The sequence below is a fragment of the Dipodomys merriami genome, unplaced genomic scaffold (assembly GCF_024711535.1).
Source record: "Dipodomys merriami isolate MVZ:Mamm:240054 unplaced genomic scaffold, mDipMer1.0.p SCAF_80, whole genome shotgun sequence".
NCBI classification, from domain to species: domain Eukaryota; kingdom Metazoa; phylum Chordata; class Mammalia; order Rodentia; family Heteromyidae; genus Dipodomys; species Dipodomys merriami.
In genome coordinates, this window is record NW_027206402.1 from 2,677,993 (window position 1) to 2,691,155 (window position 13,163).

Below are 13,163 nucleotides of genomic sequence, written 5' to 3' on the forward strand. Positions count from 1 at the left end.
AACTCTAACAGTAACCATAACCTCACCCTAACCATTATGCTCACCCTAACCCAAACCCTCACGCTAACACTTACCCTCACCCTAACACAAACCCTAACCCTAACACTAACCCTCACACTAACCATAATCCTCACCCTAATCCTAAACCTCACCCTAATCCTAACCCCAACCCTCACCCTCACCTTAGCCCTCACCCTAACCCTAATTCTAAACCTTACCCTCACCCTAACCCTAACCCACATCCTCACCCTAAACCTCACATTCACCTAACCCTAATCGTCAATTTAACCCTCACCCTAACCCTAAACCTAAACATTAACCTAGCCCTAAACGTTACTCTAATCCTCAAACTTATCTTAACCCTCACCCTCAGCCTAAACCTCACCTTTACACTTACCATCATCCTCAGCCTAACCCTCACCCTAACCCTAAACCTCATCCTAACCATCACCCTAACCTAAAACCTAACCATCACCCTAACGCTAACCCTCACCCTCAACCTCCCGCTCAGCCTAACCCTAACCCTAAGCCTAACCCTAACCCTAACCCTCACCTTAATCCTAATAATAACCCTAACACTAACCCTAACCCTATACCTAACCCTAAATCTAACCCTAAACCTAACCCTAATCCTCAGCCTCACCTGCACCCTAACCCAAACCCTAACTCTCACCTTAACTCTAAGCCTAAGGCTAACCCTAAAACTAAGCCTCACACTCACCCTCACCCTAACCCTAATCCTAAACCTAACTCTATCCCTAATCCTAACCCTCACCTTAACTCTCACCCTAGCCCTCAACCTAACCCTAAACCTAATCGTATACCTGAAACTAACCATAACCCTAATCCTCACCCTAACCCGAACCCTAAACCTCACCATCATGCTCGGCCTAAGCCTAAGCCTAAGCCTAAACATAACCCTAACCCTCACACTAACAATAACCCTAAAACTAACCCTAACTCTAACCCTAAACCTCACCCTCACACTAACCCTGAATCTAACCCTAAACCTAACCCTAACAATGACCCTAACCCTCACCCTAGACATAATCCTCACCCTAACCCTAAGCCTCACCCTAACATTTACCCTCACCCTAACACAAACCTGAACCCTAAAACTAACCCTCACAATAACCCTAACCCTAGACTCACCCTAACCCTAACCCTAACCCTAACCCTCAACATAACCCTAACCCTCACGCTCAACGTAACCCTCAACCTAACCCTGACCCTCACCCTAAAACTTGCCCTAACCCTAACACTAACCCTAACCCTAATCCTAACCCTAAACCTCACCCTCACCGTAACCATAATCCTAACCCTAACCCTAACAAAAACCCTAATCCTAACCCTAACCCTAACCCTAACCATTACCCTCACCCTAAACCTAACCCTCCCCCTAACACTTACCCTCACATTAACACTAACCGTAACCCGAACACTAAGCCTCACACTAACCCTAAATATCACCCTAACCCTATACCTCACCCTAACACTAATCCTAAACCTCAACCCAACCCTTGCCCTAACCCTAATACTCATCCTCACAGTAAACCTCACACTAAGCCGAACACTAATCCTCAATCTAACCCTCACCCTCACCCTAACCCTAACCCTAACCCTCGCCCTAACCCTAACCCTTACCTTTACCGTAACCCTCACCTTCAGCATAATCCTCACCTTACCCTTACTGTCACCCCCAACCTAACCCTCACCCTAAGCCTAACCCTCACCCTAACACTAACTCTACCCATAAAACTCACCCTCACCCTAATCCTAACTCTAACCCTAACCCTAACACTAAACCTAACACTAAGCCTAACCCTAACCCTCACCCTCACCCTCACCGTAAACCTAACCCTAACCAGAACACTCACCCTCACCCTAACCCTAATCTTAACCCTAAACCTGAACCTAATCCTAACCCTCAACCTCACCGTAACCCTTACCCTAACCCTCACCCTAACCGTAAACATAACCAGAATCTTACTCTCACCCTAACCCTAACCCTAACTCTGACCTTAACCCTAACATTAAAACTCACCCTCACCCTAGCCCTCACCCTAATCCTAATCCTAACCCTAACCCTCATCCTAACCCTCCCCCTAACCCTTAACCTAACACTCACACTAACCCTAAACCTCACTCTAAACCTGACCATCAGCCTAACCCTAAGCCTAACCCTAAACCTAACCCTAGCACACACACTCACCCTCACTCTAACCTTAATCCTAACCCTAACCCTCACCCTCAACCACACCCTCAGTGTAACAATAAGCCAAAAACACACCCAAACCCTAACCCTCACAATCACCCTAACCCTTACCCTAATCCTAATCCTAACCCTAACCCTAACGCTCACCCTCAGCCTCAACTTAACCCTAACTCTAACCCTAAACCTCACCCTCAGCCGAACCCTAAACCTAACCCTAACCTTAAATCTCACCCTAAACATCACCCTCACCCTAGCCCTCACCCTAAACCTAATCCTAACCCTAACCCTCATCCTGACCTTCCCCATAACCCTAACCCTAAATCTCACCCTAATTCTAACCCTCACCCTCATGCTCAGTTTAACAATAAGCCTAAGCCAAAACCTTACCCTAACCCTCACCCTCACCCTAGTCCTCACCCTAACACAAATCCTAACCCTAACACTCAACCTAACCCTAAACCTCACCCTCACCGTAACCCTTACCCTAACCCTAACCCTGACCCTCACCCTAACCCTAATCTTAACACTAAACCTTAACCTAACCCTAATCCTCAACCTCACTGTAACCATGACCCTAACCCTCAACCTAACCCTAAACTTAACCTGAACGCTACTCTCACCCTAACCCTAACCCTTACTCTCACCCTAACCCTAACATTAAACCTCAACCTAACCCTAGCCCTCACGATAATCCTAATCCTAACCCTTACCCTCACACTCACCCTCGCCCTCAGTGTAACCCTAAACCTAATCCTAACTCTAATCCTAACCCTCACACTCACCTTAACCCTTACCCTAATCCTAATCCTAACCCTAACTCTCACCCTCACCCACAGCCTCACCTTAAGCCTAAATCTAACCCTAAACCTCAACCTAAACATAACCCCAACCCTAAAACTAACCCGATTCCTCACCCTAACCCTAACACTAACCCTAAACTTCACCCTCACCCTAACCCTAAACATAACCCTAAAACTCACCATAACCCTAACCTTCACCCTCACCCTCAACCTCACAGCAAATCAATCCCTAACCCTCACAATAATCCTAACCCTAACCCTAACTCTAAACCTAAGCCTCACCCTCACCCTAACCTTAAACCAAAACCTCAACCTCAGCCTCACCCTCACCTCAAACTTAACCCTAACCATAACACTAACATTAACCCTAACCCTAAGCCTAACCCTAACCTTAACTCTAATCCTCACCCCCACAGTGACCCTCAGCCTAACCATCTCCCTATCCCTAACATTAACACTAACCCTATCCCTAAACCTAACGCTAAATTTAACCCTTAACCTAACCCTAATCCTCAACCTCAACTGCACCCTAAACCAAACCCTAACCCTAACCCTCACCCTAAGTCTCAGGCTAAACCTAATCCTAACTCTAAGCCTCACACTCAACCTCACCCTAACCCTAATCCTAAACCTAACCCTTCCCTAACCCTAACCCTCAACCTAACACTCACCTTAACACTCACCCTAACCTTAACCCTAACCCAAAACCTCATCCTAAACCTGACAGTAATCATAACCCTAAACCTCACCGTAACCCTCACCCTAACCCGAACCCTCATGCTCGGCCTAAGCCTTAACCTCAGCCTAAGCCTAACCCTAACCCTCACCCTAACCCTAACCCTAACACTCACCCCAACTCTAACCATAAATCTCACCCTCACACTCACCTTAACCCTAAATCTAAACCTACCATAACCCTAACAATAATCGTAACCCTCACCCTAACCATAATCCTCAACCTAACCATAATCATCACCCTAACCCTAAAACTCACCCTAAAACTTGCCCTCACCCTACCACTAACCTTAATCGGAACACTAACCCTCACAAAAACCCTAACCCTAAACTCACCCTAACCACAACCCTAACCTGAAACCTCAACCTAAGCCTAATCCTCACGCTCAACTTAACCCTAACCCTAACCATAATCCTCACCCTAACCCTAACCCTCATACTAACACTTACCCTCACCCTAACACTAACCCTAATCCTAATCCTATCCCTAACCCTAACCCTCACCCTCACGCTCACCGTAACTATAACCCTAACACTAATGCTAACAATAACCCTAAGCCTAACCCTAACCCTCACCCTAAACATAACCCTCACCATAACCCTAAGCTCACCCTAACACCCTCACCCTAAAACTAACCCTATCCCTACCACTAACCCTCACACTAACCCTAACCATCACCCTAACACTAAACCTCACCCTAACACTAACCCTAAACCTCACCCTCATCTTAGCCCTCACCCTAACCCTAACCCTCATCCTCACCCTAAACCTCACACTAACCCTAACACTTATCCTCAATATAACCCTCACTCTCACTCTAAACCTAACCCTAAGCCTCACCCTAACCCTAACCCTCACACTTACCATAAACCTCACCCTCAGTCTAATCTTCAACTTTACCCTTAGCGTAACCCTCACCCTAACCCTCACCCTAACCCTAACTCTACCCCTAAACCTCACCCTCACTCGAAACCTAACTCTAAATCTAACCCTAACACTAAACCTCACCCTAAACCTAACCCTAAACCTTATCCTCAACCAAACGCTCAGCCTAACCCTAAGCCTAAGCCTAACACTTACCCTAAACCACACGCTCACCCTAGCCCTCACCCTAACCCTAATCCTAAAACTAACCCTCATCCTAACCCTCACCCTAACCCTAACCCTAACCATCACCCTAACTCTAATCCTCACCCCCACCCTCACCCTCAGCCTAACCCTAAGCCTAAGCCTAAGCTTAACCCTAATCCTCACACTCACCCTCACCCTAACCCAAATCCTAACCCTAACTAAACACTAACCCTAAACCTCAACCTAACCCTAACCCTAACCCTAACCCGCCCATTAACTCTCAACCTAAACCTAACCCTAACACAAACCATAACCCTAACCCTCAACCTAACGCTCACCCTAACCCTAACTCTAACCCTAAACCTCACCACCACCCAAAACCTAACTTTAACTCTAATGCAAACCCTAAACCTCACGCTAACCCTAACCGTAACCCTCACACTCACCCTCACCATAACCTTAACCCTAAACCTAACACTATCAATAACCCTAACCCTAATCTTAACCCTCAACTTAACCATAAATCTCACCCTAACCCAAACCCTGACCTAACACTTATCCTCACCCTAACATTAACCCTAACCCCAACCCTAACCCTCACACTAATCCTAACCCTAACCTCACCCTAACCCTAACCCTAACCCTAACCCTCAACCTAAACCTAAAACTCACGCACAACCTAACCCTCACCCTAACCATAAACCTCACCCTAACCCTAACCCTCATACTAACACTTACACTCACCCTAACACTAACCCTAATCCTAATCCTAACCCTAACCCTAACCCTCACCCTGAACCTCACCGTAACCGTAACTCTAACCCTAACGCTAACAATAACCCTAAACCCAACCCCAAACCTCACCCTAACCCTAACCCTCACCATAACCCTAAGCTCACTGGAACACCCTCACCCTAACACTAAGCCTAACCCCGACACTAACTCTCAAACTAAGCCTCACCATCACCCTAATCCTAAACCTCACCCTAACACTAAACCTAAACCTCACCCTGACCTTAGCCCTCAACCTAAACCTAACACTCATCCTCACCCTAAACCTCACACTAACCCTAACATGAATCCTCAATCTAAACCTCACACTCACCCTAACCCTAACCCTAATCCTCACACTAACCCTCAACTTTACCCTTACTGTCACCTTCACCCTAAATCTCACCCTAAACCTAAACCTCACCCTAACCCTCATCCTAACCATAACCCTAACCATCACCCTAACCTTAACCCTAACCCTCACCCTTACCATAACCCTCACCCTCAGCCTAACCCTCAACTTTACCCTTACCGTCAGCCCCACCCTAACACTCACCCTAACCCTAACTCTACCCCTAAACCTCACCCTCAACCTAACCCTAACTCTAACCCTAACCCTAAAACTAAACCTCACCCTAACACTAACCCTAAAGCCTTATCCTCAACCAAAGGCTCAGCCTAAACCAAGCCTAAGCCTAACGCTTACCCTAAACCACACCCTCACCCTGGCCCTTATCCTAACCCTAATCCAAACCCTAACCCTCATCCTAACACTCACACTAACACTAACACTAACCATCACCGTAACACTAATCCTCACCCCCATCCTCAACCTCAGCCTAACCCTAAGCTAAGCCTGAGCCTAACCCTAAACCTCACATTCACCCTCAGCCTAACCCTAATCCTAACCCTAACTCTAACACTAACCCTAAAACTCAACCTAACCCTCACCCCAACCTTAACCCTAAAACTGACCCTAAACCTAACCCTCGACCTAACCGTCCAACTAACCCTAAACCTCACCCTCACCCTAACCCTAATCCTAACCCAAAAACTAAACCTCACCCTAACCCTAAACCTAACCCTCACCCTCACCCTAACCATAACTCTGACCCGAACCCTAACAATAACACTAATCTTAACCCTAAACCTAACCCTAACCCTAACCCTAATGCTAACACTCACCCTCACCCTAGCCCTAATCCTAACCCTCAACCTAACCCTAACACTCACCTTCACCGTAACCCTTACCCTCATCCTAACCCTCACCCTAAACCTAACCCTAACCTTAAACGTTACCCTGACACTAACCCTAATCTTCACCCTCAACCTAGCCCTCAACCTAACCCTACTCATAACCCTAAACCTCATCCTAACCCTGAACCTAACGGTAATCCTAACTCTCACCCTAACCTTGACCCTAACCCTGAACCTAACCCTAACCCTCATCCTAACACGTACACTCACCCTAACACTAACCCTATCCTAATCCTAACACTAACCCTAACCCTCACCCCCAACCTCACCGTAACAGTAACCCTAAACCTAACGCTAACAATAAACCTAACCCTAACCCTAACCCTCACTCTAACCATAACCCTCACCATAACCCTAAGCTCACCGTAACACCTTCACCCTAACACTAAGCCTAACCCTAACACTAACCCTCACACTAACCCTAACCATCACCCTAACACTAAACCTCACCCTAACACTAACCCTAAACCTCACCCTCACCTTAGCCCTCGCCCTAACCCTAACCATCATCCTCACCCTAAACCTCACACTAACCATAACACTTATCCTGAATCTAACCCTCACTCTCACTGTAACCCTAACCCTAACCCTCAAGCTAACTGTGACCCTCACCCTTACCATAAACCTCACCCTCAGCCTAACCCTCAACTTTACCCTTACCGTCACCCCCACCCTGACCCTAAACCTAACCCTAACCCTAACCCTAACTCTACCCCTAAACCTCACCCTCACCCTAACCCTAACTCTAACCTTTACCCTAACACTAAACCTCACCCTAAACCTATCCCTAACCCTTATCCTCAACCAAACACTCCCCTAACCCTAAGCCTAAGCCTAACCCTTACCCTAACCCAAACCCTCACCCTAGCCCTCACCTTACCCTAATCCTAAACCTAACCCTCATCCTAACACTCATCCTAACCCTAACCCTAACCATTATCATAACTCTAACCATCACCCCCGCCCTCACCCTCAGCCTAACACTAAGCCTAAGCCTAAGCCTATCCCTCACACTCACCCTCACCCTAACCCTAATCCTAACTCTAACTCTAACATTAACCCTAAACCTCAACCTAAACCCCACCCTAACCTTAACCCTAAAACTAATCCTAACCCGAACCCTCAACCTAACCCTCCAACTAGACCTAAACCTAACCCTAAACCTCACCCTCACCCTAACTCTAATCCTAACCCTAAACCTAAAACTCACCCTAACCCTAAACCTAACCCTCACCCTCACCCTCACCATAACTCTAACCCTAACCCTAAAAATAACACTAATCCAAACCCTAAACCTAACCCTAACCCTAACCTTAATGCTAACACTCACCCTCAACCTAACCCTAATCCTAACCCTAACCCTCATCCTAAACCTAAACCTCACACTCACCGTAACCCTAACCCTGATCCTAAATATCACCCTAAACCTAACCCTCATCCTAACACTTACACTCACCCTAACACTAACCCTAATCCTCACCCTCAACCTAACCATCAACATAACCATAATTGTAACCCTAATCCTCATGCTAACCCTCACCCTAACCGTAATCCTAACCCTCATCTTAACTCTAACCCTAACCCTCAACCTAACCCTAACCTTCACGCTCACCATAACCCTAAACCTAACCCTCACCCTAAACCTAAACTTAACCTGAACCCTAACACTCAAGCTAACCCTAACCCTAACGCTCAACCTAAAGCTAACCCTCACCTTCACCCTCTCCCTTACCCTAAACATAAGCCTAAGCCTAACCCTAACCCTAAACTTCACACTCACCCTAACCATTACCCTAATCCTAATCCTAACCCTAAGCCTAATCCTCACGCTCAACCTTAACCCTCACTCTAACCCTAACTCTAAAACTAACCTTAACCCTAACCCTCAACCTCAGCCTCACCCTTACCCTAACTCTAACCCTGAACCTCACACTCACCCTAAACCTAACCCTAACCCTAAACCTAAACCTCACCCTAACACTAACCCTAAACCTCACCCTCAGCCTAGCCCTCACCGTAACCCTAACCCTAACCCTCATACTAAACCTCACCCTAAAACTAACCCTAACCCTCAACCTAACACTAATCATAACCCTAACCCTCAACCTAACCCTAAACCTCAGCGTACCCCTTACCTTAACCATCACCCTAAACATAAAATTAAACCGAATCAGAATTCTAAACATAACCCTAACCCTAACAATCACCTTAACCCTAACCCTAAATTTCACCCTCATCCTAGACCTCACACTAACCCTAATCCTAACCCTAACCCTCATCCTAACCCTCCCCCTAATCCTTACGCTAACCCTCACCCTAAACCTAACACTCACACTCAACCTAAGACTCAGCCTAACCCTAAGCCTAAACCTAATCCTAACCCTAACCATAAACCTCACACTCACCCTAACCCTAACCCTAATCCTAACCTTAACCTGAACCCTCACCTCACCCTAACCCTCACCCTAACCCTAACCCTAAACCTAACACTAACCCTAACCCTAACCCTCACCCTCAGCCTCAATCTAACCCTAACTCTAACCCTAAACCTCACCCACACCATAACCCCAACTCTAACCCTAACCCTAAACCTAACCCTCAAACTATCACTCACCCTAACCCTAATCCTAACCCTAACCCTCATCCTAAACTTCCCCATATCCCTAACCCTAACCCTCACCCTAACCCTAACCCTAACACTCACACTCACACTCAGCCAAACCCTAAGCCTAAACCTAATCCTAACCCTAACCCTAAACCTCACACGCACCCTAAACCTAACCCTAATCCTAAACTTATCCTTAACCTTAACCCTAACTCTAACCCTCACCCTAACCCTAACACTAAACCTAACACTAACCCTAACCCTAAACCTCACCCTCAGCCTTACCCTAACCCTAACTCTAACCCTAAAGCTCACCCTCACCATTACCCCAACCCTAACCCTAACCTGAAACCTCACCCTAACCCTAACCCTAACCCTAACCCTAACCCTAAACCTCACCCTCATCCTAACCCTATCCCTAACCCTAAAACTCACCCTAACCCTAATCTTGAACCTCACCCTCAAAGATATGGTAACTCTAGCCCTAACCCTAACAATAACACTAAACTTAACCCTAACCCTCACACTTACCCTCAGCCTCACCCTCACCGCAAATGAAACCCTAACCATAACACTAACAATAACCCTAACCCTAAGCCTAACCCTAAACCTAACTCTAATCCTCACCCCCAGTCACCCTCAGCCTAACCCTAAGCCTAACCCTAACCCTAAGCCTAACCCTCAACATAACTCTCACACTAACTGTAACCCTAAACCTAAACCTAAATCTAACCCTAAACCTAACCCTAAACATCAGCCTCAACTGCACCCTAATACAAACCGTAACCCTAACCCTCAACCTAACTCTAAGCCTAACCCTAACCCTAACCCTAAGCCTCACACTAACACTCACCCTAACCCTAATCCTAAACCTAACCCTATCCCTCACCCTAAACCTCACCCTAACCCTCAACCTAGCCCTTACCCTAACCTTAACCCTAACCCTAAACCTCATCCTAAACCTGACAGTAACCATAACCGTAACCCGAACCCTAACCCGAACCCTAACCCTCACCCTCATGCTCGGCCTAAGCCTAAACCTAAGCCTAACCCTAACCCTCACCCTAACCCTAACCCTAACACTAACCCTAACTCTAACATTAAAGCTCACCCTGACCCTAACACTAACTCTAACCCTAACCCTAACCCTAACACTAACCCTCACCCTATCACTAACCCCAACCCTAGAACTAACCCTCACACTTACCCTAACCCTAAACTCACCATAAACCTAAAACTAACTCTAACCCTCAACCTAACCCTAACCTCACGCTTAACCTAACCCTAACCTCACGCTCAACGTAACCCTAACCCTAACCCTGACCCTCACCCTATTACCCTCAGCATAACCCTAACCCTCACCCTAACACTTACCCTCACCTTAACACGAACCCTAATCCTAATCCTAACCCTAAACCTAAGCTTCACCCTCACAGTAACCGTAACCCTAACCCTAACCCTAACAAAAACCCTAACCTTAACCCTAATCCTCTCCCTAACCATTACCCTCACGCTAAACCTAACCCTCACCCTAACACTTACCCTCACCTTAACACTAACGGTAACCCAAACACTAAGCCTCACACTAACCCTAACCATCACCCTAACCCTATACCTCACCCTCACACTAACCCTAAACCTCAACCTAACCTTAGCCCTAACCCTAACCTTAACACTCATCCTCACGGTAAACCTCACACTAACCCTAACACTAATCCTCAATCTACACCTCACCCTCAACGTAACCCTAACCCTAACCCTAACCCTAACCCTCAACCTAACCCTAACCATAACCCTTACCGTAACCGTCACCCTCAGTCTAAACCTCACCTTACCCTTAGTGTCACCCCCACCCCAATCCTCACCCTAAGCCTAACACTCAGCCTAACATTAACTCTACTCCTAAACCTCACCCTCACCCTAACCCTAATTCTAACCCTAACCCTAACACTAAACCTCACACTAACCCTAACCCTAAACCTCACACTCACCATCACGCTCAGCTTAACCCTAAGCCTAAGCTAAACCGTAACCCTAACCCTCACCCTCACCCTAGCCCTCACCCTAAAACAAATCCTAACCGTAACCCTCAATCTAACCCTAACCCTCAACCTCACCCTAACCCTAAATTTAACCCTAAACCTAAACCTAACCCTAACCATCAACCTCACATTAACCCTACCCTAACCCTCACCCTAACCCTAAACTTAACCCGAATCCTACTCTCCCCTAACCATAACGCTAACTCTCACCCTAACCCTAACCCTAAACCTCACCCTCACTCTAGCACTCACCCTAACCCTAATCCTAACCCTAACCCTCATCCTAACCCTGCCCCTAAACCTTAAACTAACCCTCAGACTAACCCTAACTCTCACCCTCAACCTCAACATCAACCTAACCCTAATCCTAACCCTAAACCTAACCCTAACACACAAACTCACTCTCACCCTAAACCTAATCCTAACCCTAACCCTCACCCTCACCCTCACCCTCACCCTCAGTGTAACCCTAACCCAAACCCGAACCCTAACCCTAACACTCACAATCACCCTAAACCTTACCCTAATCCTAATCCTAACCTTAACCCTAACCCTCACCATCAGCCTCACCTTAACCCTAATTCTAACCCTAAACCCCACCCTCACCCTGTCCCTAAACCTAACCCTAACCTTAACCTCACCCTAACCCTAACCCTAAACCTGACCCTCACCCTAGCCCTCACCCTAAACCTAATCCTAAACCTAACACAAATCCTAACCCTCCCCATAACCCTAACACTTACCATCACCGAATCCTAACCCTCACTCTCACCCTAAACCTCAGCCTAACCCTAAGCCTAACCCTAACCTTAACCCTAACCCTCACACTCACCATAACCCTAACCCTAATCCTAATCCTAATCCTAACCCTAACCCTCACCCTCAGCCTAACCCTCACCTTAACCCTAACCCTAAACCTAACACTAACACTATCCCTAAACCTCACCCTCACCCTCACCATAACACTAACTCTAACCTAAACCTCACCCTCACCCTAACCCTAACACGAACCGTAACCCTAAACTTCACCCTAAAACTAACCCTAAACCTAACCCTCACCTTAGCCCTCACCCTAACCCTGACCGTCATTCTCACCCTAAACCTCACACTAACCCTAACACTTATCCTCACTCTAACCCTCACCCTCACCCTAACCCTAACCCTAACCCTCACCCTAACCCTAACACTAAACCTTACCATAACCCTCACCTTCAGCCTAACCCTCACCTTAACCTAAAAGTCACTCCCACCCTAACACTCAACCTAACCCTAACTCTAACCTTAAACCTCACCAACACCCTAACCCTAACTCTAAAACTACCCCGAACACTAACCCTCACCCTAACCCTAATCTTAACCCTTATCCTCACCCAAACGCTCAGCCTAACCCTAAGCCTATGCCTAAAACTTACCCTAACCCACACCCTCATCCTAGCCCTCACCCTAACCCTAATCCTAACCCTAACCCTCATCCTAACCCTCACCCTAACCCTAACCCTAACCATCACCCTAGCCCTAATCCTCACCCCCACCCTCACCCTCAGCCTAACCCTAATCCTAAGCCTAAGCCTAACCCTAACCCTCACACTCACCCTCACCCTAACCCTAATCCTAACCATAACTCTAAACCTAAACCTCCACCTAAACCTCACCCTAACCTTAACCC